The 20,678-nt window shown below is 40.6% G+C and overlaps 1 long non-coding RNA gene across 1 annotated transcript; it reads left to right on the top strand.

Moving 5' to 3' along the window:
- Positions 1-482: 482 nt before the first annotated feature.
- LOC112624228 lies at positions 483-5,750 on the top strand. The gene is made up of 4 exons (XR_003119372.1): positions 483-541; positions 1,820-1,938; positions 3,629-3,741; positions 4,894-5,750. It is a non-coding gene; the product is annotated as an uncharacterized LOC112624228 (long non-coding RNA).
- The last annotated feature ends 14,928 nt before the right edge of the window (positions 5,751-20,678 follow it).

Genomic DNA, 20,678 nt, shown 5'->3' with positions numbered 1-20,678 from the left:
AACGGATTTATCTTTGCAAGCCTCTAAGGAGCTAATTAATTCTTATAAATAGTATTTTTGTTGCCATATCATGATTATTATTATTAGCCATCCTTATCCCTATTTAACATTTACTGACCACTTGTTATGTTCCAGACACTTAAGTAAAAGAAGTGTTGTAGAAAGAAGTAAAAACCAGGTTCTTGTCACATGACCAGGAAGAGTTAGGCGTGCAGACACTTTGAAGGGTGAGGAAAAATGGAATTTAGTGGGCAAAAAGTAAAAGGAAAAATAATTCTTCGCAAAGCAAGAGAGAGTCCTGCTAGCAGGTTTCCTGCCTCACAGATTGAACCCCAGGTTCCCACCTAGGAACAGGAGAGCCCAGGTTCTTCCCCGCTGCCATGGGCTAGAACTTCCTGTGGCTCCACCCCATCCTCCCAGTGCTCATGCTGGTCGGAGATTCTCCCGCGACCTTCCCCCTTATCTTCCTCCTGCATTTATCAGAAGTGCTGAACGCTTGACTTGCCTTATCTTATTTGATCCTCACAACAAACTTTATGAGGTAGGCATTATTATCCCCATTTTCAAATGTGGAAACAGGCTCAGAAGTTTTGAGTAATTTGCTTAATGTCGCACAACTAGTAATTCGCAGTGTCGGGTCTGCCTGGCTCTAGAGCCTGAGCTCTTAAATGTTAGATCATTAGTTTAAAAGAAATTAGTGGATTATTTGAGGTTTTTTGATGGGAGAAATGCTGTATTACTAATCCCAGTGTTTTCAGTACAATGTGCAAACCTGGCACATAATTTGTTGGATGAATGAAATCTTCCAGTAAAATAAACTATTATTAAAATAAGCATTTTTTCCCCTATCAATCACTAGAACCAGAAAAATACACTTTCTAAGATAATGTTTCCAGACTAGTCTATTAGATTCCCTTCATCATGAGTACCTAGGGCTGCTTATTGAAAATACAGATTTCTGGGAATCATTTTCCCATACAATCTGTTTCAGTTATCTGTGGTAAGGAACAGGCAGTTTGCATTCTGAAACACGCTAAGATTTAAGAATTACTGCTGAATTAAGAAGCAGCCACTGTCATTTTGAAAATGATAGTTGTTTGTGAATTCAGATTCAGAGTCTAGTTATATATGGGATTACATTCATATCACTCAAAACAAAGGCTGAGGGGCAGTCAGGATCATGATCAGGCACCAGTTGACATTAGTAGTGATGAGAAACCCATTCCTCTGGGGGTCAGAGACATGGACACAGGGAAAGACTCATGCAGCAGCTGGGCTGTTTGCTCTGTTGTTTGTTTGTAAATTAATTAGACCAGTAGTGGGGTAAAGGGCCCCTCTTGTTCTCAACTGTGAGCTAAAGGGCATCCTCTAGCCAGAAATGCTGTTAGGCTCAAAGGTTGGGTGGGGGCAACAGTGAGGCCCAAAGACTCTTTCACCACAGAAGCCATTTGGTAGAAATTGAGAGTTTATGAAGACAGCAAATGAAAACAGTGTCCTGATAAAATATTCTGAAGAAATATCAGAAAATGTGTATGCTCTGACCACCACGTTTCTAAAGGGAAATAAAGAGCCAGAGTGAAGTATAAAAGCTGAAACAACAGGCATGTCCCTTGTTCAAACATTTGTGTATTGTTGAGGTCATGAGTCAGCAGTAATACTGCTGATAATTCTACGAACAAGACAAGGGGACAGAGAAAGTCCTTCTTTAGGAGATGGAAAAAAATACAAATGTGAAAAAACAAAAGAGGAAAATTTGAGAGAGACAACAAAGAAGAAAATCTGGTTGCTGTGAGATTTCTTCTTCTTCTTTTTTTAAAAGATGCATCACTACCAGAAGTTGTCCAGAAGAACTGTGACCTTATGTTTTAATTAAATAATTTTTCATCCAGTTTTTTTCTTTGCATATAAGGAAACAGAATCCTGACATTTGATTGAATTGTAAGCATTTTCCTGCATCCTGTATATCTGAGATTAAACTTCAAAGAATCAACTTAGATCAACTTAAGGTCACAAAGGATTACAAACAAAAAATTTTAGAAAGGGGTCCCTTGATGCACTGAACATATTTCTGTTGAGACATTCCCCTTTCTAGGGGACTAAAAACATGCAGTTTACAGCTCTGGCTACAACCCTGAAGGTAAATATATGTTACATATATAACATATAGGTAAACATATGTTACTCTAGGGAGCAGTGAAGCATTTGGCAGAAGCCTGTCGGGTAAATGGCCCTTCTTTAGGCCTGGAAGAGGTGCCAGCAGAGGCTACTGTCCCTGGAAATTTCCTTGTCCAGTACTCTAATATATGAGCATTCATCAGGTCCATTTGGAACTTGCTTAAAAATTTCTTGGCAAAAATTATGGTCAGTGGTGTCAACTGCTTTTGCTTGTTATTTTATACCCTGAGGAGCAGTAGTTAGAACCACTGCTTAGAGGGACCAGGCTGAAAACACATTTAAGTGAAACAAGCCATGACCAAGAGTGTTAGCAAATACTCCTAGGAAATTCTGTGGAAAAATGGAGAACAGGGGCTAGCTCTGAAATCCCAGCAAATCTATATTCATGGCTCAGTTCAGCTTCCCCTATCTTCCTTTTCTGATATCTAGGTGCAGCTATGACTGAAAAACAACATGATTGTGTTAAGAATCCTAAGGCATCTGCATCACGCTGCAACCAGACCCAGACATTGTAAATTCCAAGATAGGCCAGATCAAGATTACACGCATTCCTAGGTTTTCCTCTTCTTGTCTTCTTTCTGTCCCCACATTTTCACTTATCCTTTAAATCAGTGTATCAAGACCTAGTTATAAACATCCACCATATGCACCATATGGTGTCTCTGACCTCAGGGAAATTTAGAATGTACAAGGGAGGGCAAGAAATAAACAAGAGAAAAGCAATGTGGAATATATAGCCTGAGAGATGGCTCCAGGTGGTTAGCAAATGTGTTACTATGACTCCAGAGGAATTACAGATCAATGTGAAAGGAACTGTGCTGCTCTCCAATTTGTGGAACAAGAAGTGACTTGAAAAACCATGAAGAGGAGGTTAGACTTAGCTAGTCAGAAGGGACAGGAGAGAAGACAGAAGACAGTTTAGGTGATAGGTACAGAGTGAGCAGAGGAATGCCAGTAGGTCAAGCCTTTATCCTCCCTTCCCTTACTTCTCTTTACTCCAAACTTAGTTTCCAAAGATGACTGGAAAATAATTGGAAACTGTTGCAGGGGGCGGGGTGGGGATGTAATGGCTGAATGGGGAAAACCAATTTTTTGTCCTTGTATTCTGGAAAGCCCTTTTGAGTCTGTGTTATTCACTCTGGATTCTGAACTATTAAGTTTTATACAGCTCTGCCCTGGGACTAGGGCAAGAAAAGCACCAACTCCACATTTTGGAGCAGGAATTAAATCTTACATAGGATATTAGATGGCTCTCAACTGAAAGCAACAGAAAACATAACTTAAAATGTCCTGAACAATAAAGGACATGTATTATCTCATGTAATAAAGAGGGCAGAGGTTGGGAATATTCTCCAAGGTTGGTTAAGACAGTGACTTGACACCACCATCAAGACCTAGGTTCTCTTCAGGTCTTCTCTCTGCCATCCCCTGAACACATTGCCTCTGTCCTCAGATCGGCTCTCCTGATGGTTGTGCGATGACTGCAGCAGTTTCAGATGTCCCATCAAGGCATGAAAAGATCCCAGATGGAAGATGCCATCTCCTCCTATGTGCCTCTTTGTCAGAGTAAAAAAGAGTCAAACTCTGTAAAATATTTGAAGAGATTTGTTCTGAGTCAAATGTGAGGACCATGACCTATGACACAGGCCCAGGAGGTTCTGAGAATAGGTGCCCAAGGTGATTGGGCTTAAGCTTGGTTTTATATGTTTTAGGGAGACATAAGATATTAATCAGCACAAGTAAAATCTACATTGACTGGGTCCAGAACGGTGGGACAACTTGAAGCGGGCGTGCTTACAGGTCATAGGTGGATTCAAAGATTTTCTGATTGGCAATTGGTTGAAAAAGTTAAGTTATTATCTGAAGACCTGGAATCAATAGAAAGGAGTGCCTGGGTTAGGATAAGGGGTTTGAGGGCCAAGACTTTTGTCATGCAGATGAAGACTACAGGTAGCAGGCTTCAGAGAGAATAGATTATAACTGTTTCTTATGAGACTTAAAAACATGCCAGACTCTTAGTAAAATCTCTCCTGGATCAGGGAAAAGACCTGGAAAGGGAAAGGGATATTCTACAGAATGCAGATTTTCCTCATAAGAGACAGCTTTGCAGGGCCGTTTCAAAATATGTCACAGAAATGTATTTTGGGGTAATACGCTTCAGTTTATCTCGGGGCCTGCTATCTATTATGTTGGTATCTTTTGCTACAAAAAGTCTGTTTTGTCAGACTTAAGGCCTCTGTTTTAATGCTAATGCTGGTCCACACAGTGGTGTGCCTGAATTCCACAGGGAGGAGGGTATAATGAGGTATGTCCAACCCCCCTTCCCACCATGAGTTGAATTCGTTTTTCAGGTTTCTCTGGAATGCCCCTGGCTGAGAAGGGGGTCCATCAGTTGGTTGGGAGGCTTAGGATTTTACTTTTGGTGTACAAAAACCATTCTCATAAAGCCTCCAGCAGACCTCTCTTGATATATTCTTGCTGAGACCGAATCCTGTGTCCCTTACAGGTTTGCCTTGATTGTTTCAGCCTAATTAAAATTTACTTTCAAGTTACGTAGGAGTGAGGAGGACCACCAAACCAAACTAAGACTCGGAGAAAAAATAAAAAAGGAAGAAGAAGAAAATGTCTGCTAGGTAGATGTGGTTTTAAAGTCTGCCCACAAATTCTCTCATACTCCTCCCACTTCAAAAACTTGAACAATGTCCCCTCTGCCCCCAGGTGCCATGCCACTCAAATAGCCAATGGAAAGGCCCATGTGGCAAGACCTAAGGCTTCCTGCCAACAGGCAAGTGAGGAAGCCCAGTCAGCTGCCTGCAGTCCCGGCCGATGGAAAGCCTGACTGAAAATGAGTGAGCAACCCTGAACTAGGACAACCCAGCAAGGCCCATCCTGAATTCCTGCCCACAAAAACTCTGAGCCAGTAAATGTCTGTTGTTTTAAAACACTAAGTTTTGAAGTAATAGATTAATTAGGTGACCAATTGAGACTACAGTATTCCTTCAGGGAACTTGAATAGTCATTCTGTATATGGGGAAATTGTACACATCTTAAAATTGCTGGACTAAAGTGAGAAGAGACTGTCTTGAGTCAGCTGGATAAAGTGGAAAAAAATGAATTTAGAAATCAGTAGAATTCTGGCCTTGGCTTTGTCACTAAGAAACACTTATAAGTAATTTCACTTCTCTTGAAATTATGATCATTATCTACAACATAAAGGAACTGAGCTAAATGTTATCTGATGCCTCTTTAAGCTCTCAAACTCCACAGAATTATGAAATGCTTAAAATTCACTTTGTTTCACTTTAATTCAGAGCTTTGTTTCACTAGCTCTAGAATTAGATGCCTTGGGTTTAAATTGCATTTCAGTCACTTATTAAATAATTGTACTTGGCTGAGTGATGTTGCCATTTTAAAGCTCAGTTTCCCCGTAGATTCATTGAGAAGATCAAATAAGATGATGCAGATAAAGCTCTTAGTTTGTGGGGACACTTAGTAAGTGCTTAATAAATACAGACAGTTGTGTTTTCTATACTGTAGCAGCACATTTTGTAAAATAAAACAAAGTTGAAATGACAGAGCTAATTTTTATGTACTCTGTTGACAGTGTAGAGCTTAGTTGGCTTTTAACATTTTTATTATTATTTTATTTATTTATTATTATTATTTTTTGAGACAGAGTCTTGCTCTGTTGCCTAGGCTGGAGTGCAGTGGCATGGTCTCGGCTCACTGCAACCCCCACCTTCCAAGTTCAAGCGATTCTTCTGCTTCCGCCTCCCCAGTAGCTGGGATTACAGGCATGCGCCACCAGGCCTGGCTAATTTTTGTACTTTTAGTAGAGACAGGGTTTCACTATGTTGGCCAGGCTGGTCTCGAACTCCTGACCTCGTGATCTGCCTGCCTCGGCCTCCCAAAGTGCTGGGATTATGAGCATGAGTCACTGCACCTGGCCTATTATTACCATTTTTTGAGATCTGGGTCTCTCTCTGTTGCCCAGGCTGAAGGGCAGTAGCATGATCGTTGCTCATTGTAACCTTGAACTCATGGGCTCAAATAGTCCTCCCATGTTAGCCTCTTGAGTAGTTCGGACTACAGGTGCACAACACATGCCTAGCCTAACCTTTTACATTTTTTGTAGAGATGGGGTCTTACAATGTTGCTCAGCTCTTAAACTCCTGGCCTCAAGTGATTCTTTCACCTCAGCCTCCCAAAGTACTGGGATTATAGGCATGAGCCACCATGCCCAGTTTATTTGCTTTTGCATTTTATAGGGATTTGAAGCACACTTTTATAATTCTAAAAGTTGTAGACATTTATATATGAAGTTTTGCCTTATAATTTATTGTTGGTGATATGCTGGATCAGGAAGCCAACCCCAAATTACAATCTCCTTCCTGCAGGAAGGTACAGTCCGCTGTATGAAGATCTATTTTTACATGTGTTTCTAGGAATGCTTTGCAGCGGAAAGTTAGGTGGCCTAGACTTTCTTGGTTCTCCTGCAGAGCGCAGCCTGCAGTAAGTACTCCATTTTATTTGCTCAAGCTTGGTTTGTTTTTGTTTTTGCTTTTTTTTAGTGTAAGATAAATAGAAATCTAAGGCAGTTTCTGCTTGTGCCTAAGGGTCTGTTCTTTAAAAATTGAGATCATTGTCCACCAGATGCTCAGATCTGGTTCGGCCAGTTTGGAAGTCTTCCTCTTCAGGTCTCCCTAACTCTCAGCAGTCCTCTGACAGGTTGCTGCCTTCCTCATTTGCATCCATAATGCTAGTTCCCTTTGGCCCAGGTCAGTATTCTGAGATGTTTCCAAAATCAATATCTGATGTTTCTATTTGCTCTGGCACCTGCCAGTTTACTTGGGTAGGCTTCCAGTGTGGAACAGAACTAGAATATTGTGAGCTATCCATTTTTCTGCTGTACAGCCGGGGTCACCTGAGGCTCTAGACTGACTCTTCAGCTGGAAATACAGAGTATTCGGGGCGAATTCTTTGCCAATGGGCATGTGGTAAGCCTGGCGATTGAGAGTCAAAAGAGTCCAATTTCCTGTGCTCTCAGGTTTTGAATTTTTAAATAAAGCATTGTTTTGTGTGCTAAAATTTTAAAATATAAAGTAAGTTTTGTTGTTTCTCTTTTCTGTGTTTTTTTGCTGCCATCTATTCCTTTATAGCCACAAAGCAGCTATTCGGAAGCCTATTGATCTCCTGGCAGTCTTAATGGGATTACTATATTACTATAAACATTCCTGACTTACTTGATTATAACCTGTATGAATTACTTGAACAAATTTACATCTTAAATCACTTTATATTGTGACTGTTCTCTCATCCTCATTCTTCCTGATTGTGTGTAAGTTGACTAGGGTCCCCTTTTATTGTTTTAGGTTTCCAGATTAGAATCCTGGTTTTTATACAATGGTATTTATATGGTTTGTTCTGTATTCCCTTCATTATTTTAGGTGCTGACTTGCCTCAGGATCTGTACCTGCCTGTTTATTTTACATCCCTTATATACCACTTCTCTTTTTTCAAGGAAAATCGTGATTTTTATGGGGAAAAATACACTGTGCTTTATCAAAGTTGGAAACTTCCAACCCTGACATCTAGTCTCCTAAATTCAGAGTTCTATAGTTTTTAGAAAATTCAGAGACAGACTTGTTTGTATAAGGAATAAATCTATTTTCTATAACATTGAGGAAATTTAAAACCCTGGACCTTGAGATTTCCCTGTTACAATTTCCTTCAAATTTAACATTTGACACAAAGAACAGAGTGAAGAGGCAACCTAGGGAATGGAAAAAAATTTTCATATCATATATCTGATAAAAGGTCAATATCCAGAAGTTATATAGAAATCCTACAACTCAACAACAACAAAGCAAAAAGTAACCTGATTAAAAATTGGCAAAGGACTTGAATAGACATTTCTTCAAAGATGATGTACAAATGGCCAACAAGCATATGAAAAGACACTCAACATTACTAATTCTTAGTCCATTTTCTGCTGCTATAACAGAATATCCAGACTGGGTGATTACAAACAATAGACATTTATTTGGCTCACAGTTCTGGAGGCTGGGAAGTCCAAGGGTGTGGCACTGGTATCTGATGAAGGTCATCCCATGGCAGAAGAACAAGAGAGCACAAAATACAAAGAGAAGAAATGTGGCCATACTCATCCTTTTATCAGGAGCCCACTCCTGAAATAACTAACCCACTTCTGTGATAACAGCATTAATTCTTTTATAGGGCAGAGCCCTCATGACCTCTTAAAGGTCCTGCTTCTAAACACTGCTACAATGGCAATTAAATTTCAACATGAGTTTTGGAGGGAACTTTCAGTTCATAGCACTAATCATTAGGGAAATGCAAATTAAAACTACAATAGATATTGCCTCATATCCATCAGGATGGTTACTATCAAAAACCAACAAGCAAAACACTCTACATCCAGAAAATATTAAGTGTTGGTGAGGACATGGAGAAACTGGAAGCCTTGTGCACTGTTGGTAGAAATATAAAATGGTGCAGCTGCTATGAAAAACAGTATGGCAGTTTCTCATAAAGTTAAAAATAGAATTATCATATAATCCTGCAATTCTAATTCTGAGTGTATATCCAAAATAGTTGAAAGCAGCATCTCAAAGACGTATGTATACACTCATGTTTATAGCAGCACTATTCACAATAGCCAAGAGGTGGAAGATATCTGTTGGTAATTATTTTTCCCAATCACATTAATGATCACTTTATTCATTTCTTCTAAGACTCTAATATCCATTTTTTAAATAGGAACTTTAGGTCATTTGAAAGGCCAAATAGTAAGTAATGAAAAAACCAGACACTACAATAAGGCCTAAAAGCTCCCACCATATTAAGCTAAAGCAGAATCATCAAGAGCAAATGTTAGGGGTTGTGATGTTTGGGAGTTTTCTTTCCAAAAGAACACAGAGAGGTCAGGTGTGATGGCTCGTGCCTGTAATCCCAGCACTTTGGGAGGCCAAGGCAGGAAGATCACTTGAGCCCAGGAGTCCAAGACCAGCCTGGGCAACATGGTGAAACCCCGTGTCTACAGAAAAAAAACACAAAAACCTTAACCAGGTATGGTGGTGCATGCCTGTAGTCCCAGCTACTCAGGAGGCTGAGGCAGGAGGATTGATTGAGACCGGGAGGTCAAGGCTTCAGTGAGCCATGATTGTTCCACTACACTCCAGCCTGGGCGACATAAGGAGACCCTATCTCAAAAGAAGAAAAAGAAGGGGAAAAAAAGGAAAAAAAAAAAAAAAAGCTGAGAGAAACAGTTGTCACCATACTCTAACCATTTGGGCCCAAAAGAACACACCCTAGAAAAAGGGAAAAGGTCAAGAGGGCTGGAGGTGAAAGCCACATTGAAAGGAACGTGACAATAGCTGCTTTTGGTCTCCTGTAAAGGTTCTAGTCTATGTTCGAGAGAAACATTGATAGACATGTGGACAAGAACCAAGAGGGTTTTAGGACGAATCAGATTACCACACCTTAGAAATGGTCACAGAAGCAGTCGTTGCACTGGCTGCCTCCCCTCCTGCTGGCCTGCAATGGCTGCTTAAACTAAAAGCCGCCTGCTACTGCCTTGTAGAGGCTCTGCAACCAGGAGGAGCAGGTCCAAGGTGGCCTGGGGCTTCTGATGAAATTTAGCACAGACTTTGAGGTCTTTCCACACTGTGTGTGGTGAGCACGCATGCACGTGTACATGTGCATGCACACACCAGAGCTACCAAGAATGATGTTCTAACCCGTGGACTCTGCCACTAGCCATTTCTCCAATTACCAATAAATGCTTGGAAGCAATTGTACACCCTAATTCCACACCTCATTTGGAAATACTGCTCCAATATAAGGGAGATGGACATCTCCACGATCCTTGCAGAAACCACCATGAGAACGCCAATGAGAATCTGTTTCTACTTATTTAATCAAGTCCATTTATAACAGGATGACTTCTGAGGCTTTTTAATTTTTATTTCATTATGGCAAGAACGTTCAACATGAGATCTACCCTCTTAACAGATTTTTGAGTGTACAATACAGTATTGTTAACCATAGGCACAGTGTTGTACAGCAGATCTGTAGAATTTTTTCATCTTGCATAACCGAAACTTTATGCCCATTAATTATCAAGCCCTTATTTTTTCCTCTTTCCTGCCCCTAGCAACAACTGTTCTGCTTTCTTCACTTCTGAGTGTGACTTTTTTAGACACTTCGTTTAAGTGGAATCATGCAGTTTGTCCTTCTGTGACTGGCTTATTTTGTTTGGCCTTTCAGGTTTTTGCATGTTGTCACGTATGGTAGAATTTTCTTCGTTTTGAAGGTTGGATAATACTCACTGTATGTATATACCGCATTTTTATTATCCATTCCTGTGGTGATGGACATTGAGGTTATTTCCACATCTTGGTTATCTTGAATAGTACTGCAATGAACAGGGAAATGCAGACATCTCTTTGAGATCCTGATTTCAGTTCTTTTGGATTTGTAGCCAGGAATGAGATTCCTGGGTCATATGATAATTCAATTTTTCAGTTTTGGAAGAACCTCCATGCTATTTTCCATAGCAGCTGCACCATTTTGCATTCTCACCAACGGTATTAAAGAGTTCCAGCTTCCCTACAACCTCACCAATATCCGTCATCTTTTGCCTTTTTTGATAATAGGTGTCATCTTCTGTCTTTTTTGATAACAGGTATAAGTTGTTTTATCCTTGTGTTTTTTATTTGCATTTCCCTGATGATTGCTAACATTGAGGATCTTTTCATATGCCTGTTGGCCATTTGCTCTTGTTCTTAGGCTTTCAAAAAATAAAATCAACTTCACCTTTTACTTCTTTAACCACTGCCTCTCCCAGTTGATAATCTGATAAAAATTCAGCAGGAGACCCAGCTTGTTCCAGCATAACTGTCCACATCTTTTCTTCACTTCAGGCATTTTAAAGTTTATCTTAAATTGGGAAAACTCAGATTGAGATTATTTTTTGGTATTCCTCCTTGCAATGCCTCAGTCTTGCTTATTTGATGTTTATTTGTGAGCCTTGCAGCTTTAACTATAGCTCAGTTGCTGCAAGATTTTAGACTTTTGAGGGAGTTGCTCAAGGGTGTTTGAATATGATTAGGAAAACCTAGAATAGTGTGCATGGGGATGTTTCAGCTTTTTGTTGTTCAGAGAACTAGCAGCACATTTGTGTATGTTGAATAAAAAAGCAAACACAGAATTATTTGTAGTGTTCTTATTGATTTCAATCACGTAGTAAACGTGGCAAACAACAGGATATTGACAAGACGTTATTATCGTGTCTGCTTATTGGTCCTTAAGTTCTTATGGACTCTGTAAGTTCATAAATGAAATGTCTGTGTCTGATTCATTTTTGACATCTGCAAGGCTAGTTCTACGCCTTACAAATAGCAAATTCTCAAAAAGCTTATAAATGAAGTGAATAATATTAGTAAGAAAAAATAACCTCTGGATGTTCCAAGGTTGTTAACTGTTAGCCAACAGTGTGAGAGTCAGTGGGAACCATTCCCAAAGGGATATTATTTTCATATGCTTGCCTATCTTCCTCTTAACATTAGAAGAAAAGGATCTGATAGTCAGACTCTTGTCCTTATCTGGAAGAAGTTAGAGATTTCACCATTTATTCTGAATTGACTTCTGGACTTAGCTACTTTGAAGACATGTTGCATTTCTAAATCTGGGAGGAAAATGGGCATTATATGCTAGCTTTTGGGAGTGAAGATCTACTGATCTCTTGAGCCAACTGCAGTGGGTCAGAAATTTTAAGCTGCTTTTCTAGGAGCGGTAATGGATTTGCATCAATCCATTTACATTCCCACACTCACTCATTTGCCCCATCACTATGGAACTAAACAATTAATTAAAGCATTTTTCAGGCAATAGCTAGACTTAGAAGCCCATTCTGGGCAGTTAGACAACACCAGTATCCTTGGGCTGTCTGAGGACTGAACCTGAAGTCATGACCTCATTAACATCATGTTCTAGGAAATAAAGTTTTTTTATTCCTTACCTTTCCATGAAGAGATATATGAAAGGCTGCAAACACAAATAAACATGTCATGCAGAGATTTAAGTGTGTGTATGAGCATGTGTGTATAACAGCAGTTTCTGTGGCCATTTCTAAGGTGTGGTAATCTGATTAGTCCTAAATACCCCTGGGTTCTTGTCCACATGTCTATCAGTGCTTCTCTCAAACATAGACTAGAACCTTTAGAGGAGTCCAAAACAATAATTCTCTCTTCCATTAGTGATTCTCTGAAACTATTGGCTTCCTTCTCTGAACTCTACTTCCTCTCCTTCCTCCCTCCCTCTCTCCTTTCTCATCCTCTTCCCTCCCTCCCTCCCTTCCTTCCTTCCTTCCTCAAATGGTGTTGAACTAGACACTGTTCTGGTCTAGTCACTGTGACTGCAGTGATGAACAAGAGACCAAAAATCACACTTTCATAAAATTTACAGTATCTAATGGGAAGAGAAACAATGAAGAGGGTATGTAAGTTACATTGTGGCAGGTCAGTTGTTGGTGGGTGCCATGGAGAAAAGAAAGCATAAAAAAGAGACAGGAATTGCTGGGACAGAAGGTGGGAACCCTAAATAGTGTGCTCCAAGATGACCTCAGGAGTTAACAACATTTAAGGAAAGACCTGGAGAAGGTGAAGATGCACACCCTAAAGCAGAGTCCTTGTATCTAACGCCAAACTTGAGAATAAGTGGGAGATCCTCTATACTTGGCCCTGTGGTGACCAGTGGGTTGATTAGGCATTAAGTATCCAATGACTGATCTTTGGCAGAAAGACAAAAAATGAAAATTTGAATTCTTCCCACACCCGACTTAATCCCCAAAGACAATGGTGAAGACTCTAATTTCTGACTCCCCATGTGATATGGTTTGGCTGTGTCCCCACCCAAATCTAATCTTGAATTCCCATGTGTTATGGGAGGGACCCAGTGGGAGGTAATTGAATCATGGGGGCAGGTCTTTCCTGTGCTATTCTCATGATAGTGAAGAAGTCTCATGAGATCTGAAAGTTTTAAAAAAGGTTTTAAAAAAGACGAGTTCCCCCGCACAAGCTCTCTGTCTTTGCTTGCTGCCATCCATGTAAGACATGATATGTTCCTTCTTGCCTCCAGCTATGATTATGAGGCTTCCCCAGCCACGTAAGTCCTATTAAACCTCTTGCTTTTGTAAACTGCCCAGTCTCAGGTATGTCTTTATCAGCAGCATGAGAACAGACTAATACACCATAAAAAGAGAATCTCTTAGATAGTGACATGAGATGACCCCTATGGACATGGATCCAAAGCCTGAATGGTCCTCCCCTCATACAGCACCCAGACAGAGCTCAAAGATGAAGTTAAACTCCTTCATACAGGAAATAGTCTTATTTGCCCTCAGGCACAAGTATCTAAACACATTTTCAAAATTTCAAACAGCAAAAGAGAAATGTAAGGAGGGAGGAAGAGAAAAATAGAGCAGTAACTACAGAGGAGAATGTAAGTTCAGTTGACTAAGTTCAGATATGCCCAAAGCAAACCAGGGAAAATTCTCAAGATAACCCTTCAGGTAAGGTCTGTATTTGCCTGCATGGGCTGGATGTGCAAATGTTAGCACATCCAGGCGTGCTCAAGGCTGAGAAACCTGGGGTGAGAGGTGTCCCAGAACATTTGTTTGGAGTTCTCTGGAGCAATACAAGAAGATGAAAAGCAACCAACACCCTAGAAGCCACATCCAGAGGGCAGTGCCGGAGCTCAATAGAGGAGGCTCCATCCTCTATTCTCTCCTTTCACATCACTTCTTTATAGAGAAAGACCATCCCCAACATCTTGTGCCATTACAAGATCCTCCTGATCTGAGATTTCTGAGCTCAAGAATCCCTTAGTGACTAACCTTTTTCAGTTCCTGTCCAGGGTCACTTCTCGGAATGGAACATGACCCCAGGAGCAGTTGGCCAGGGAAATTCCCACCTTTTTCTGCAGTGATGACCTCACAACTTTATAAAGACACTTAAGACATCAAAGTTCTGATTATACTCCTTTTCCAGAATAACAGCCAACTTGCCCTGCACTTAAGTGACTAAGCAAGGCCATTTACATGACCCTTCCCAGAAAAAGGAAAATGTTTTCAAAGTGATACTGTCCGTCAGGAAAATGGAGTCTATTCACACCATACTTACGGAAGTGAGGAAACCACTTAAATGATTCTTCCCCAAACAATAATTCCCTGCTTTACTGCATTCCCCTGCAGATGCATTTTACACTAAAGCAGCTGCCAACTTCTATCTTTGAAAATAGAATGAAAAAGGCCGGGCATGGTGTCTCATGCCTGTAATCCCAGCACTTTGGGAGGCTGAGGCATGCAAATCACTTGAGGTCAGGAGAATGTAAGATCGAGACCATCCTGGCCAACATGATGAAACCCCATCTCTACTAAAAATACAAAAATTAGCCAGGCATGATGAACACCTGTAATCCCAGTTACTTGTGAGACTGAGGCACAAGAATTGCTTGAACCCAGGAGGTGGAGGTTGCAGTGAGGCGAGACTGCGCTACTACACTCCAGCCTGGGTGACACAGCGAGACTATCTCCAAAAAAGAAAGAAAGAAAATAGGATGAAAAAATATAAATGCTCAAATTAAATTGCAAGCTGGGTGTTAGTTTGGTAGGGTATCCATAAGAGATACTGTGATGCTTTATTGGTTTACTTGTGACTTGCAACCTGTACATTAGCATCTCATGCTCTGTACATTAAATGCAAAGCTAAATTCACCTATTATTTTGCATTTAATTAGTAAAAATAGTAGCATATTTAAATATGTAAATATTTGTATTTTTGCACACACACACACACACACACATTCATATATATCCCAGTGCCAAAATCTGGAATGTAGTTTGCTCTTCCATTGCAAAGCTGCCTGAAAACCGAGATCTTAACCTTATTTGATAGAATATATTTGAGGAATAGGAAAAAGATACTTGTGCTGAAGAGTCAACGTCATGATACACTTGTCTGAGTTCCATAATGTTACGGAAACATCAGTCATATTTTAATAGAAAGTAGGGAGCTATGGTAGAATCCCACCATAAGTGGAGTCCAGAAAGACTTACAATAGATTGTGTCACCTGTGGGCTTGCATTACTGTGAGGTTAATTCTTGCCTGCTGGCTGGGAGTTACCATAGGGAATTCTTAGCATGATCCAAACCCATCCAAGTCCCTGATGCATTTGGGAATCACCTAGTGGGAGTTATCCCCCTGCCCCCCAGCCTAAATATCGATGTAGATGCTTCTGAGTCTCGTGGATGGCTGGGACTTCCAGGACAAGCAGAGTGACTCCAGGAACCTCCTACTCTGTTGAAAGTTGCTCTGCCAACCCAATCTGAAAGACTGGACCAGTGGGAATACTGCAGACCTCTGCCCTGGCACCCTGCTTCCCAGTTGGGATCACCTGCTGCCTTCCTGTCAACCTTCATGCTCCCTTTATTGTCCCACCCCACCTCCCAGAACATAAGAACATCAACACAACTGCATTTAAGAATGGCGCATGGTCAGAAGATAGGAGCTAATTGGATTATACCCAAGTTTTCATTATCCTGGGGTGTGTCATCATGGCATTTTACTCTAGTATAGCCTTGCATGTTCATCTCCCCCCACCCCATCCTAAGCTCTCACCTAACAGCAGAGGCTAAATAGACATATTTAAATCATTGTAGAGCTTCTTTTATTCCATATTCTAGGATAAGTAATATATATGATCCCACAACAAGCCAATAATAGCAAGGCCAAGGATGTATAAGTCAAGTGTTTTTGGTCACATGAATAATAATACTACATCTTCTGATGCTGGTACAAACACTTAGCTTTAAAGAGGAATTCATGGCCCTCTGCTCTTCAAAATCTCCTGAAATCACACAACATTAAATGGATGGTTTCTTAGAAGTCAAAGACAGTGATCAGAAAAACCTTTCAAAAAGGAAATTTTTGAGCTGTGGCTGGCAGTAAGGGGTTTTGTCTGGAGAGAGACTGCATTACATTATCACAATAATAATTAGCCACAAAATGTCATCTCTATGCCAGTAATGAGACTAAAATGTCTGAATGTCAATATAAATAGACATCAGGGTACCATACAAGGGGTTGAAAATATCGTTGAGATTGTGGGTGTTTTGTTGGCAAAATAAAGACATTGAGCAAGCACATATGTTATTCCAGTAAAGCCACAGACTGAAAGAAATCAAAGCTTGAGTGCAGAAGTGCGTGTTTTCTCTTGAGCTAAGAGGCAAAACACGAGGATGATTTCGAAGCCTGCAGACCAAGCATTCTTTAGTAGGGAACACCTGATACATATCAGTACAGGTGCGGCCACAAATTTTCTCCAGGGACTGGGGTGTGGGAAGGAAAATATGTGTTCTAGGGTGAGGAGGAAGCAAATGGAATTGATTCTTATCACACACAGCCTATTTAATTAAAGAGACATTACCGTTAATCCCAAGAGTAAGCTTTTCAAACTAAGGTGACTTAGGAGACAAGAGATGGTAGCAAATAGCTTATGACTTTCTGAATTTTTTTAAAAGAAATTTTAGATGAAAATAGTTCCAAAAAGAATATCTAAATGATATTTATCCTTTTTCTTGACTCTGAACTGTATGCTAGGCCTTGAGATCCAGATATGGGAACCTGGGAGCTTCACTTCCTTGTCAGAACTGAGAGAGTTCTATGTGTGACTCCTGTGGATCAGCTGATGTTCGTGGGAGGAGGCTTGGAACCTCTTTTCTGTAGCCCTTTCACCTAGCGTTGTTTGGAAAAGGACATATGCGACAGTCAACAATCCAGCTGCACCATCATTCACTTTAGGAATGCCCACTTCAGGCTGCCACTTCAGGAATGCCCAAGCACATCAGAGGAAGACAGTGAGGCAGATTGACAGTGATGTGGCCTATTTCTCAGGAATATGTAGCTATTACCCCACTCTCCTTCCCCTAAAAAAAAAAAAAAAAGCCCACTCTGTTATAAACAATTAAACTTATTACCTGAAAATATCTAAGCAATTCTTACAAATATACAATTTGAACTATCACTTCAAAGTAATTATTGGCAAAGTCTACCAATGAATGACTTTCCCAAAAGAAACATGACAGGATTTACTAATTCTGGAACCTGAAGCCAACCAAGGGCTCTCTCCAGAATGCCCCAAGAGAACTGGAAAATCAAAATAAGCCCAAACCAATCAATCCAAAATTTGATTTACTATAATCAAATCTTAACACCCAAACTGCCTATGAATATGTAATCTAATTGACATAACCATATTCCAATTTACGAACCCTTTAAACTAGCCCATTCAATTCAGTGAACTTTGAGTGGCTCCACTAGGCCACTCAAAGTGAACTAGTCAGTATTAAAATGGTCTGTAATTTACTTTAAAATATTATTTGATTAAGTTACAGAGTCTTAATCATAAATAAGTTCAGGGATGTTCAGCTCACATACCAGAGGGAGCAACTACAGTTTTATTCAGTTTTCTGTACCTCAAAATCAACACCCTACAACCTGCTGATGAGCATACTGAATGCGAGAAACAAATCTCTTGGGTTTAATGGTGTTGATTGCCATGATGAATATAGAATGTTAGCTATTCGACATCACTGGTGAAATTAAAAGTATTCATGATGCCTGAAGAGGAGAGTGGTTACCAATATGTTAGAGACTCCCTCCAAGCTTGCATGGGTAGGGTATAAAAAAGTAAACAAAGGGCCAGATGCAGTGATTCACGCCTGTAATCCCAGCACTTTGGGAGGCCGAGGCAGGTGGATTACTTGAGGTCAGGAGTTCGAAACCAGCATGGCCAACATGGTGAAACCTGTCTCTACTAAAATAAAAAAATTAGTTGGGTGTGGTGGCGGGTGTCTGTAATCCCACCTACTCAGGAGGCTGAGGTAGGAGAATCACTTGAATGGGAGAAGGAGGTTGCAGTGAGCCAAGGTTGCACCACTGTACTTTCCAGTCTGGCAACAGAGCAAGACTCCAACCGCCACCCACCCCCCGACAAAAAAAAAGTAAACTAAGCTTAGCCTTTACCCTTTAGGTAGAGCCCAGGATTTGCCCCCTACACAGTCTCGTGTCTAGCTGTTGGTTATGATGACTTCTGAAGGCCTGATCTATAACACAGGGGTAAAAGATCCTGACCCTGTGTCAGCCTCTAAGCAGGCATGGGAGTTTTCAGAGAACCTAAGATGATAGACAGCTGAGCCTTCATTAAACATACAGAACTGCATAAATAGTTTTGGACCTGCTTGCTCATCAATGTTTGACGAATAAATATCTGTATATGGGGCAGAATTTGGTTTGAAACTTGCGTTCCTTATCAACTTGTAGCAAGGTTGAGGAATAACTAAGTAACCCTTACCCACCTCAACTTCTTCAATGCCTACTGTTATCTTCTGGAAATAACCTCAGAATTGTGTATGACCAAATTGCCTTAGATCGGTAGACCCTACTTTCAAAGAATTCACAAAGGACTTCCTTTTTTTTTTTTTTTTTTTTTTCCACCCAGGCTGGGGTGCAGTGGCATGATCTTGGCTCACTGCAACCTCCACCTCTCGGGTTCAAAAAATTCTCATGCTGAGCTCAGCCTCCTTAGTAGCTGGGATTACAGGCACAGACCACCATGCCTAACTAACTTTTGTATTTTTAGTAGAGACAGGGTTTCACCATGTAGGCCAGGGTGGTCTCAAACACCTGACCTCAAGCGATCCACCTGCCTTGGCCTCCCAAAGTACTGGGATTACAGGTGCAAACCACTGTGCCCAGCCACACAAAGGACTTTCAACAAGTCAAATTACTGCTCAATTAGTTCAAGGCTTGGGAGTCCAGAGGCTACCAAAGTTCTCAGAGGCTACCAATCAATGGCCATGCTCCAGACCCCTTGGACTATAAATAAATAAATATACATATATACACATTTATATATTACTCCATTTTCACACTGCTATAAAGAACTACCTGAGACTGGGTAGTTTATAAAGAAAAGAGGTTTAATTGACTCGCAGTTCTGTATGGCTGGGAAGGCCTCACAAAACTTAAAATCATGGTGGAAGGTAAAGGGGAAGCAAGGCACATCTTACATGCAGCAGGGAGAGAGGGGGACGGGGGAACCACCACACACATTTAAACCATCAGATCTCATGAGAACTCACTCACTATCACGAGAATAGCATGGGGGAAACTGCCCCCATGATCCAACAACCTCCCTTGACATGTGGGGATTATCATTTAAGATGAGATTTGCATGGGGACACAGAGCCAAAGTGTATCAATTTATATGATTATTCTTAGTAAAATAACCTTAAATGTGTGTGTGTATATATATATTTTTATATGTATATATAAATATATACTGTAGTATATAACCTAATGTATATCAATTACTTGGCTTTCCTTTTGCATCAGAAACATCCATCTTGGAAAAATCCATAGATTTCCACATTCCCTAAGAAATCATTAACTCTTCTTTTAAAAGTTCCTGGGAGGCCGGGCACAGTGGCTCACGCCTGTAATCTGAGCACTTTGGCAGGCCTAGGTGGGTGAATCACCTGAGGTAAGGAGTTCGAGACCAGCCTGACCAACATGGAGAAACCCCATCTGTATTAAAAATACAAAATTAGCTAGGCATGGTGGTGCATGCCTGTAATCCCAGCTACTCAGGAGGCTGAGGCAGGAGAATTGTTTCAACGCCGGAGACAGATGTTGCGGTGAGCCAAGATCGCGCCATTGCACTCAAGCCTGGGCAACAAGAGCGAAACTCCATCTCAAAAAAAAAAAAAAAAAAAAAAAAAGCTCTTGGGGAGAGCAATCTTTCACCCTGTGGTGGGCCCAGTGTTCAATGTACTAGATGGGATTTCTTGATGTCTACCCTAAATTTTGCTATTGACAGGTAAATAATTCTGAATGGCATGGATAAAGGTAAAATGTCTTGTATCTCAGAGTTTAACTGTGGGTTTCTCTCTCCTCAGTTCTCGATTTTCATTTTGTTCATTTTGTTTTCTTATTTGTTTTTCCAACTTTAGAGTTGGGCCACTTATTCCCATAACAGGGACTATCCTGGCAGTTGTCCTTTGGAATAAATTGCCTGTCACTATAATGGTTAGCAAGGAAATACAAGCCAAAATGTAAGTCTTTTTATTACACTAAAAATGCATCGTTAATTACACAAGTATGAGTAGCCGCCCTTTGGCTGACTTGCCTCCAGGCTTAGGCTGGGGAGGCATCCTGGTCCTGCCGTGGGCTGTAATTTACAGAACCGTAAACTTCACTTCCCTCTATTTCCTCCTCCTTTACCCATCCCAGAAGCCACCACAGTTTGTAAATATAGAGCTGTCCTTTTTGGTCATAGTTCATGGCTAGTTATAGCAATATTCTCTGGATACTCAGCCAGACTTTGATGAGTTTTTTAAAGGTACCAGTTAAGAATACCA

This window comes from Theropithecus gelada, chromosome 5 (genome assembly GCF_003255815.1).
Source record: "Theropithecus gelada isolate Dixy chromosome 5, Tgel_1.0, whole genome shotgun sequence".
NCBI lineage: Eukaryota > Metazoa > Chordata > Mammalia > Primates > Cercopithecidae > Theropithecus > Theropithecus gelada.
Note: the sequence above shows the minus strand (reverse complement) of the source record. Positions and strands in the feature narration are given on the sequence as shown.